Genomic DNA, 12544 nt, shown 5'->3' on the forward strand with positions numbered 1-12544 from the left:
TTTTTGCATTCTTTACTAACATTGGTAGGTTCAACTTCAAGAATTAAGAAAATTTCAGTCCTAGCAATCCTTCCTCTAGTCATAATTGTATGATTCTTATCACCAAATATTTAATTTTCTATAAGATTTAGATTTACATACTTTGGGGTCGTTTAAATTGTTGATCCTCGTATAGTAATCTCATTGCCACCACTTTCTTCAACCTATTTAATTGATCCACTCCTGTTATGGTTCTGTTTGACCATAGTTTAATCACCTTCCTCATGATCTAATTCATAACCATAATATATTCCTTATATCTAATAGCTTCCATGCACTTTAACATTTTCACTTTCAACAAGTTTCTTTAACTAATTTTTAGCTGCTAGGCTATTATGGATGGACATTTTAGTCCAAACCTATCCATTCATGTAAACCAGATACCGTTTGTGGTTTTCTCTATTGAAAACTATTGGATATTAGTTAGTGGAAATCTTGTTTCAATCATGATTGCTAGCCATATTTATTTATATATTTATCCATGCAAATATGTTTCAATCTTGTTCATTGACTGTATTTATTTCACAATTTTAGATCTGCACATCTTTATATATTTTGACAGATCTTTTGATGATCAGTAAGATCTGTAAATAAATTCACCATGGATTTTTCTATAAATATGGTCTGGAAAAAACATAAAACATATTTGTGAATGATGTAAACATTTTTAACATAGCTAGAATCTTGGATATCAGAGATATTTTTGAGTTATCCTTGTCATTCGAGTAAGTCCACTAATATTGAGTATGAAGAATGGATTACCATTGATGCATCTATTTATCTAAGGTTTGGTTGTTTAATGTATCATCTAGTTTATTAATTGTGTAGGTGTTTGTTATACTTATTAAAGATTGGTTTTGGTTTAATTTATGCTTTCCATCAAATTGCATTGGCACACATAAAGGTTGTATACACCTACATAAAAAATTTGAAATATCAATTGATCCTATTTGATAGCAATAAACTTGAGGTGCTTGAACATATGATCAAGAAAATCTTCCCAAGTGTTTGAAACCAACCTATAGTTGATAAGCCTTAGAAGAAGCCCTAGATTTATTTGGAAACCTATAAGAAGAAATTCATTTTTCAAATCAAAATGATCTTTGGATGAAATCTAGTGCTTCAAAATTTATAGAAAAAAATAGTAGGAAGAATAGTGAGCTGGCTAACAACCCCCATCTGAGATTTCATAGAGCCAAGAGAAAAAACTTGGATGACAAGGAACCAATGATGGAGGAAATTTTCCAAAAGCGACAAATTAGGTTGGTCATATCCATGAATAACACATTTTTCCTCAAAGCCGTTAAGCATGTTTCAAAGACTCATTTCTCTGCATCAATTTTCTAGTGTCTTTTATGTTTGATCTTTTGAGGGTTGAAGGCCTTTAACTCCATCTCAAGGAATATTTTCCATAAATTGTATCATATTGGTCTTTTAATATGAAATTCATTATTTCACTCTCTTACACCTTTCTCTATAGATACAACATTTAAGATTTTTCTCCTCTCCTGTTGTATGGAAATTGTGAAAATCCTTCCTTTGAGTACCCAAATCTTTACATGTTGCATGGTGAACATCATTAAGGCACCAATTATATGCCCTCATGTGAATGTTTTGTATTTGAGACAAGTTTTCTATATCTAAGAATGATTTTTCTTGTGTGCTCTAAGATGTGGATGATTGGCAATAGTATTGTGAGATGGGTGAACAACAAGTTAGAGTTGCTGCAAATACTGGACAATCTACTTATCCCCACTTTGTATTTCCATTGCGAAAGAGTAGGGAGATCTTATTTTGTATTGGATTACTCTTGAGCTAGAGATTTAGATTCACTTCGCTTGAAATAGAAAGGAGGTTTTTTTCCAAAGAAATCGCCAAGTATTTTATGAGATTGCATATCTATTATTAGTATCTCCATATTACTATAGAGAACTTAATGTATGATAATTTATAAAATATAGTTATAATTCTACACTAATTTAATTGATTATTTACAATATATATATATATATATATATATATATATATATATATATATATATATATATATATATATAGAGAGAGAGAGAGAGAGAGAGAGAGAGAGAGAGTTTCTTTATTGGTGGCTTCATGTTACTAGATAAATATGAATTCTGAATTGATTGTGTAAAAAATCTTCTATTTTGATTTTCATTACCATTGTAACCTTTGATTGTCTTCTCTTTATATTTTTTTAGCACAATTTGATTTATTTCGTCAATGTCATATTTTTATCATCTTGAATTTTACCTTATTATTAACCACCGTGTTCATGTTCTACCAAGTTCTCTATTTTGTCAATATAGTTGCTTTCATTATCTTGAAAAATATCTTGGTTAATGTCATATCCTTTGTTGCATGCACAGGTGTCTTCCAAAGAAAAATAACTGTTGAATTCTATAAAAAAAAATGCACAATTAGGTATTCTTCACACAATATTATTGTTTGTGGATGTCTAAATCTACAATTCATTGACTCACCAAGAAAAAGGTTTTGCATTCCTGAATAGATATAAAGATGAATCTCTAGTGTGCATATATGAACACAACAACAAACATAGTATGATGTATAGAATTCAAAATGAATCATACATGCTAATGTCATACATTTGCAAGATGATAATTGTAATATATGTGATAATTGCAAAGTGATGCCATGATACAAAATGGACCTCTCTGGTGGAGTTTTTAAATAAAAGGAAAATTTTACAAAGGAATTTAGTGATTATGTGGGCTTAGAAGAAATCATAAAGGGGTTCATGGTGTTACTTGAGGGGTATAGTTACCCTACTATTTACAAATCTAGGTAGGTTCTTCTATAAGCTTATCCAATAATGTCTACTTCTAATAGAAAAATCAATTTTTGGTCCACCTGTTGTGATATGTTACAATATATAATACTTGAACTCAATATGCTCTTGCAGGTGAATTGTTGTTTCTGAAATGGACATCATTTTCTTGCATCATGATATTATTGGTGAACTCATCTATGTATCCAAGGAACAAAGCATAGAATTACATGTAATAGACTTAGGTTCTCCACCGAAAAATGTCCTTTAAAAGGATGATGTTGTACAACTCCCTTCCAAAATCACGAGCTTAGGAAAACATCATCTTTAAAGAATAAAGAAATCAACCCTACTATTACTCCAATTAAAAACTTGAATCCATATCAAATAAGGTGGCTTGTATAAGGGTGTGTTATCATGAAAAAGGAGATTCACTAATTTAAGACCCAAAATAGAGAAGGAGAAGCCTTCTCCATTGATATTATAGATTGTGAGAAAATTGAGGTACTCATCACTTGCTTCAACAAGATTGTACATCTTCATTACTTGAATATCCAAGTAGGATGTATATACACCATAGACTGTGGTACTATTAAGACATCAAATAGGCTCTACAACAAACTTAATAACCAGCTTGAAATTTTTTTGGAAGACAATTCAATGGTTTCTCTCATAGATGATGACCTCACAATTCCAAGACATCAATTTTCTTTTGCCCCTTTTGATGAAATTATGCATACCGAAAATTATTCCCTTGTTGATGTAATAAAAATAGCTTTTTGTATGGATCCATGTACCACAATACAAAGGTTTGATGATACATCAGTTCTTAGAAGGAGTGTAAAATTGATGGATATGGCTTCGTCTATTATAAATGCAACTTTATGGGGACCATCCACTTGGAAAGAGGGGACACGACTCCAAGAACTATACCATTTGCACAATGTTGTTTTTCTTGCAGATAAATCTAGAAAAGCCACTGAATACAATGGAAAGGTCATAAGCACTTTGTCTAGTACTTAACTATTCAAAAACTCACACATAGAAGAGGAAACAAAACTAAGGTTATGGTTTGATCTAAATGGGAAGGGTATTTTATCATTATCGAAAAAAGCTATAGATGTGCCCCTACAAATCCCAAAAAAGAAGAAGCTGAAATTGAGGAACAATCTATGAATGTCTCCCAACCTTTTCACTAGATTGTAAAGGAAATGACTCAATTCATAAAAACAAATTTAGTTTACTATCCATCTTGCCCCCTTCGCTCAAATGGAAAACAATGTACAAAAAGAAGATTGTTCAAAATGTTGATGAAACATGAACTTGTACAAAGTGCAAAGATGTTAGGATTAACCTCAAATAGAAATAACAGTTACATGTAAATATAACCAATATCAAAAAATAATAGATCGCACATAAGAGAACACAAGATGCCAAGATTTAACGTGGTTCACCCAATCCTTGGGCTACGTCCACCAACAAAAAGTCCAATATTATTATTATCCAGTGATTACAACTTGATTATAATCCATAATCCCTTACAGCTCAATACCACCACAAGAACCAATTTTCACATCACACATTATGAAAATTATTAAACCTGAGCTTTTTTATACAAGCTTTTTTCCACTTACAAAATTAGGGCTAGAATAATAGAAAAATAGTAGCTGATGCCTTTTACAATATAAGGTCATTTTTGGCTTTAACCCCCGCGAGGCATTGCCTATTGACCCCACCCAGTACTACGATAGGGAGTGCACCTAGGGCACTGCCCTAGGACCCCAAAGGGGAGTTGCCCCTTGACCCTATCTTGGGGGCACTAACCCCAAAACCCCCATAGAAATAATCTGGAGGGAAGTTGTACCAAATAAACCTTTGAATCTGATTAGACTCCACATCACAACAATCTCCCATTTGGATATTGATCAAACTCCACAATAATAACCTCCCACTTGGAGAATAATCATAGTACTATTAAACCTATAGCTCCCACTAGAATATATCAAACCACCTTAGACTTAGTTTTTCTTTTATTTTGTTCAGTCTAGAAGACCAACTGAAGTTGGAGAGGAGTTCAGCTTCTCCCTTGTTACTACCTTGGTAAACATATATATTTGATTATCATCTATATGTATCTTCTCCAACCTTAAATGTCCATCATTCAAAACTAATTGAATGAAATGGTGTTGCAGCTATATGTGTTTTGTCTTTGAATGCAAAGATGAATGGCACTTTGACTATCTGTAAGAGAATAATTATCTTTCCAAGGGTATCCCAATTCTTTCAAGAATAATTGAAGCCATATCATCTTCTTGATTCCCTCTGTAGTAGCAACATACTTTGTATCTATAGTCGATAAAGCATTAACCTTCTATAACCTATAAACTTAGCTCATGATAACCCCACCAATAGTAAATACATAACATGTAGTACTCCACCTAGTATCAATATCCCCTACCAAATTTGAGTCAACGTAGCCCTATAAATTAGTAGTAGGGCCCCCAAAATGTAAACACTTACTGGATGTTCCTCTCAAATATCTGAGAATTCATTTAACTAAATTCCAATGCTCAAGCCCTAGATGACTCATATACCTACTAACAACTATGATTTCATGTGCAATATCTAGCCTTGTACATAACATAGCATACATCAATCTTCCTACAGTTGAAGCATAAGGTACCTTAGACATCTTTTCCTCCTCTTCTTATGTCTTGGGACACATCTCCTTAGTCAACTTCAAATGACTAGGTAAAGGTGTGTTGACAACTTTAGCATTCTCCATAGAGAAATGTTGCAACACCTCAATATAATCAGCCTGAGATAAAGTCAATTTCTTTTTCATCTTATCTCTACAAATATTCATACCAAAGATTTATTTTGCTGCCCCCAAATCCTTCATAGCAAATGCATTTGCTAACTGGTGTTTCAACTTCTTAATGTGATCAATGTTAGACCCAAAAAAAAACATATCATCAACATATAAACATAAAATAATGTAGCTATCATCATCCAACCTCTTAAAATAAACACAATGATCTAAATGACACCTATTCTAATATGTATCCTTGCTCATGCATAAACCTATCAAATTTTAGATATAATTGTCAAGGTGCTTGCTTCAAGCCATATAATTTTTTCTTCAATATACACACTAAGTTCTCCTTACCTTTGACCTTGAATCCCTAGGGTTGTGTCATAGATATCTCTTCATCCAAATCACCATGAAGGAAAGTTGTTTTAACATTAAGCTGCTCCAAATGCAAAGCTTCAGTAACCACAATACTTAAAATAGTACGAATAGAAGTCATTTTAACAACAGAATAAAATATCTCATCAAAATCAATGCCCTTTTTATGTGTGAATCCTTTTAAAACTAACCTGGCTTCAAATCTTTTCTTACCCTCATCATCTTCTTTTAACCTATAAACCCATTTATTCTATAAAGCCTTTTTACCTGCAGGCAACTTGCATAACTTTCATGTCTTATTTTTCAGCAAAGAGTCAATTTCTTCTTTCATTGCAAACTCCCACTGAATCTTAGTATCCACCTACACAACTTCATCATAACATTCAGATCACCAACATTAGTAAGGAAAATAGAATACAAAGAAGGAGAAAATCTTTCTTGAGGTCTACTTAGCCTTGTTGATTGTCTAACATTCATTGGGGTGTGTGGTATTTGTTGTTGTGGTTGTTGCAGATCATGAGGAATTGTTGGAACATTAGCTTTTGAAGTATCATCCAATACTACATAATCATTTTTTTTATTCTCATGTTGTTACAATAGATCTTTGTACAACACTTTCTCATTGAATATGACATCCTTGCTTCTTACAATTTTATGATTTTCAAAATCCCAAAGCCTATAACCAAATTCATTAATGTCATATCCAAAAAATTCATATTTCTTTGACTTAGCTTCCAACTTGGTTCTATTTTCAGAATCTATATGAGCAAAATGCTTCACAACTGAAGGTTTTGAGAAAAGAATAACTCGCCTTCTTAGCAGTCCATGCTTTCTTTGGAATATTATAGCCCAAAGGAGTAGAGAGAGCTTTATTAATCAAATATACAGTAGTATTGATAGCCTATTCCCACATGTTTATGGGCAACCCAACATGTAACCTCATGCTCCTTGCACGCTCCATTATTGTCTTGTTCATGCGTTCAGCCACTCCATTTTCCTGTGGAGTCCTTGGAACAATTTTCTATCTACGAATACTATTAGCGAATCAATAATCTTCAAATTCATGACTGCAATACTAACCACCATTATCAAATCTAATACATTTTAATTTCTTTCCAGTCTCATTTTCAACCAAGCATTTCCATTTCTTAAAAGTTTGAAATACATCTGATTTTTGTCTAAGGAAATAAACCCATACTTTTGTAGTTGCATCATCAATAAATGTAACATAATAATGAGAGCCACCAAGGGAAGATACCTGAGCTAGTCCCCATACATCTGTATGCACAAGCTCTAATCTCTCACTTTTCTTTTCCTTCCCAGTCTTCACAAAACTCACTCTCTTTTGTTTTCCATACCTATAACTTTCACAAAAATCCATATTAACACATTTCAAACTTGGTAAAACTTTCTTTGAATGAAGTAATTTCATACCTTTCTCAATCATGTGCCAAAGTCTATTGTGCCATAGTGTTGTATCAAAATCTACAAAAGAGTTATTTGTTCTCCCTAATCAACTGCATCAAATATTTATGAACATTCATTTTTCTTTGAAATAATCAAAGTAGAAGGAACAAAATGACCTATACAAAGATATAAGGTGTCTAATTTCACACATTTTAATACTACAAGGGAACCTTTTGAAACCTTCCAATTTTTATCATTAAAAGTAACTACACAACCCTCATCACCGAGTTTCCCTATTGAAATTAAATTCCTATTTAGCCTTGGAATATGTCTTACCTCATGTAGTAGCCAATGATTCCCATTCTGCAACTTAATCCTAATGTTTCCCTTTCCAACAATCTAACAGGGTTCATTATCCCCCAAATAAACAAGCCCAAAATCCCCTTGGACATAATCAATGAAATAACCTCTATGAGGTGTAGCATGAAATGAAGCGCCAGAATCTAAAACACATGAATCATCAATACTTTCTAAAGAAAGAAGAAAAGCATCCTCTTCGAATTTTTTACTTATCACATTTCCCTCCTTGTTCCCTTCTAGTTTATCTCCTTCATTGTTCTTTTGAGTCTAACAATCTTTCTTCTTATGCCCTATTTTACCATAGTACCAACAATCTCTCAGTCCTCTACATTGAGACCTCTTCCCCTTTGACTTTCCTCTTGATTTTCCATGATTTCTAGAATTATTTCCTCTCTTAGTCATTTTGCCTTTGCTTTGTGCATTTAAAGCACTTCCTGATGTAGATCCACCTGAGGATTTCCTATGAGTTTCCTCACTCAAAATAACACCAATCACATCATTATATTTTAGGGTATTAGATCCATAAACAAAATTAGTCACAGCCATTACCAAGCCATTCTAGCTTTTGGGCAAAGAACACAAAATCAAGAGAGCGCTAATTTTTTCATCAAAATTAATACACATAAAAGAGAACTAACTAGTAATAGTATTAAACTCATTTAAATGATCTGCAATAGATCTACCTTCTGCCATTTTCATATTAAATAAATGCTTCATGAGAAATAACTTATTTGAAGCAGATGGCTTTTCATACAATTTTGCTAGGGTTTCCAACAACTCTTCCATCATCTTCACAATTGTAATCTTAAATATTCCCGATGGTGCTAGACATAATTAAATGCTTCCAAGTGCCTTTCTATCTAAAATCTCCCATTCCTCATTTGTCATAGTTCCTTGGTTTTTATTTTTCCTTCCAACGACTTCCATAAATCCTTCTAATAGAGATAGTCCTCCATTTGCATCTTCTATAACTGAAAGTTTTGCCCATTAAACTTGTCAACTCTCAGCTTACCCTTGTCTGCCATCACTCCCACTCAACCGCGAGACCTTCCTGTAGAGGATCACTTGAAAAAAGATAATCTGGCTATAAAAATGGTGATCATCTGACCCTAATACCACTTGTTGGGATTAATCTCAAATAGAAATAACTTGAGTTACCCAAAAATATAACCAATATAATAAAATAATAGATCACACATAAGAGAACACAAGACACCAAGATTTAAAATGGTTCACCCAATCCTTGGGCTACATCCACCAACAACAAGTCCAATATTATTATTATCCAATAATTACAACCTGATTACAATTCATAATCCATTACAACTCAATACAGCTACAAGAACCAATTTTTGCATCACACATTATGAAAATCCCTAACCTCAAGCTTTTTTATACAAAATTTTTGTTGCTTACAAAATTAGCGCTAGAATAATAGGAAAATAGTAGCTAATGGCTTTCACAATATAAGGTCATTTTTGGCTTCGAGAGTGCTGCCCCTGAAAACCCTTGGGGGGGTGTTGCCCCTCGACCCCACCCTATACTGCAATAAGGACCGCACCTAGGGCACTGCCCCTAAAAACCCCCATGGGGGCGTTGCCCCTCAACCCCACCTTGTACTGGAACAAGGAGTGCAGCTGGGGCACTGCCCCCAAACCCCCGTAGAAATAATCTAGAGGGAAACTACACCAAATAAACTTTTGAATCTGATTAGGCTCCACATCACAACAAAAGGCACATTTGCAGATTGTATTTATAGGTACATATTGCAGTTAAAACTCGTAGATCATATATGCGCACTTTGGGTTGTTTCTTTTGATGAACCTGCCACCTACCTTCTAGGTATGTACCCAGTACGTGGACATTTTTTATTGGTCTTTCAAGAAGAGATGAAATATTTGAAAGACCTCCTTATTGATGATTTTAGCTTCTAGGACCATATCTTCTTAAATTAAAATATATAGTAGATTGCGTGAAGCTTTCCCCCATCAACAAAACATGTTCTTTGGAGGTACATCTATAATTCTTGTTAGTGATTTAGCCCAACTACCTCCTGTCATGGATAAACCAATCTATGCATCACACTCAAATGCCAAATACCTTTGTTAGCTATTCACAATGGTTATCACATTGACTACAATATTTCGTCAACAAGGTGACGCTCAAATACAAATGCATGTTGCAAAACATGTGCAATGTATAATCAAATGAACATGATTGGGAATTACGAATGTAATGTACAAATAAAACACTACGTGTTTTTGAAAAAATTGCATTTCACCAGTCAATTCACCTTTACTCTACAAACAATTTAGTTGGGCTCCATAATAAAAATGTTGAAATTACTCAACTGTCTCATGGCACTTAGTATTGCACTAAAAACCACCTTTAACCAAACCCCAATATTGATGTCGATTGACTTTCAAAAAAACTCTTTCTATGTAAAGGCCAACAAACAATGTTAATGACAAACCTTTGGATTCAAATAGGCCTAGTAAATGGATCACTTGGGGAGGTGGTAGACATTTTGTATACATCAAGTTGTAAATCACCAAAACTACCTTTATATGTGGTTGTTCGGTTTGATAATTGCAGTGGCCCACCTTGGGACCAAGATGAACCAATTTTTTTTACCTATTACACCTTTAACCTTGGTTAATCATAGACAAATACCACTATCCATGTCATGGGCACTCACAATACATAAGTCCTAAGGACTAACACTTTAGTAAATAATAATTGATATTGGTACAATGAAGTGATAAGGTTTGACTTTTATAGCTACATCAAGAATTAACGTATAGAGCCACCATTCTCCTTTGAACAATGTTCTTGAATGAAAAATAATCCATATACTATTATCAGAATTAAGGAAGAATCATGATTGCAACAACTCTCACTATAGAGTAGAGAGGTACAAAGTATCATACTTTCCCTTAATGTATGTAACTCTATGTATGTTAAATTCATTTTTCTTTTACTTGGTTGCATTTAAGGAATTCAATATCATCTTTCCCTAATGTATAAAGTTGGTGTGTAATAGGTATGGTGAAAAGATGCCCCTTTTGGTGATGTAACGTAATTTTCTCCGATTGATGCATATTAACATATATCCAATGTTAGCTATTACTAATGGTGTTTACCATATTTCTATTGAATCTAAGGTGTATTACTTGATGTTTATATTGAATGAAACTAATTATTATAATATTTATAAATTGGCTATGTCAATTTAACAATGTTTAATTTGTTTGTCTTTGTTTATATACCTTTCATGTTGTATTGAAAATTTGGTAAAAATATATGTAGAGGCTAATGGCGTACCCCTTGCTCATTCGAGTGCAAGTGCTAGTCATAACATTTATAGGCTTTTCTTTTAGTTATATAACCAAGAAATATTTTTGGGCAATTGCTAGTAAATAAAACCATTTGATGTTTGAATTAGCTCATCTAATAGAACCTTTATATCACTAATACACAAGTTTTAAGCTTAGTGTAATTAATTAATTTATATTGTTATCATCTACTAGTAGATTATTCATATTTATAAATATCATATGTTTGAAAAATTGAACACAATTCAATGTATTTCAAATAGATTTTGAAGAAAATAAAGTGTGGTGGTAAGTTGTTCTTTGTGAGATTCTAAAAGATATCACATATAATGTATGGGAGGTGACTTACTAGTGACCCAGGCTAACTTCGTGCACATAGAACTCCTAAATTGTAAGTCACATTTCAATGATACTTTTAGTGTATCTCAATAGATGAGTTAAGATCTTAAAGCTAAGGTTTTGGCTTTTGGATATTTATGAATCTTTCTGCATTTCAAAAGTATTGTCTAATACCTGTTATGTTCTTGCACCAATATTTGTCCCTAAAAAATGTTAGTACTTTGGCAAATATTCTAGTAGTCTTTTATGAAATCTCTCAATAGTGGTGTACAAATAGACTAATCAACAACCAAAAGAACAAAAATTTGATATATATTATTAAATAATAAAAAATAAAAAATAAAAAAATCACCATTATTAGTTTTGTAGCATTCAAAAGATATCAATTTGTTTTGTAGCATTTATCAATGTAATTATCTTACAATTATTACATTCTAGTTCTATTAAAAATAATCTAAATTTATTTTCCTACATTACAATCTTTTTATAAATTAGGATATTTTGAAGATTTAATCTCTATATAAAAATAAATACTTGTATAAGAGAGTTGCATATTAAACAAAAAATAATGTACTCATTGAGTTGTATATATTAAACAATATTGTCCTCTAAATATTGTTGTGGTGTTTTTGAAAGTATGTTGTTACAAATATTAAATGCAAGAACGAGTACTTGGCTTCTCATCTTTACAAGTACATGTCTATATGTTACCAATAGCCTAAATATAAATATATTCGTTACACAATTCGTAGTGCTTCAATTGTAAACTTCTGTGTTTATCAAGAGAGGAACTAGACACGGCAACGTCTATACAGCTACGAAAATGCACTTCCATACGAAGGAGAGGACTTAGTTAATTTTTTTAAAAAGTTAGAAAAAGCAATGTAAAGGAAGCGCATTTTCGTGGCTGTATAGCCACGGGCACTAGACACTATGCCTCTCTTGTTGAACTCCTTTAACAATAATGGAACACTATCTAATATTGATTTATAACCCTTTCTAAAATGGGTCTCCGTGACAAAAGCAACGTGTTTTGGCGTGTTCGGAACGTCAATGGGGAAAGAGCTG

This window comes from Cupressus sempervirens, chromosome 2 (genome assembly GCF_028749045.1).
Source record: "Cupressus sempervirens isolate cs-2001-9-10 chromosome 2, ASM2874904v1, whole genome shotgun sequence".
NCBI classification, from domain to species: domain Eukaryota; kingdom Viridiplantae; phylum Streptophyta; class Pinopsida; order Cupressales; family Cupressaceae; genus Cupressus; species Cupressus sempervirens.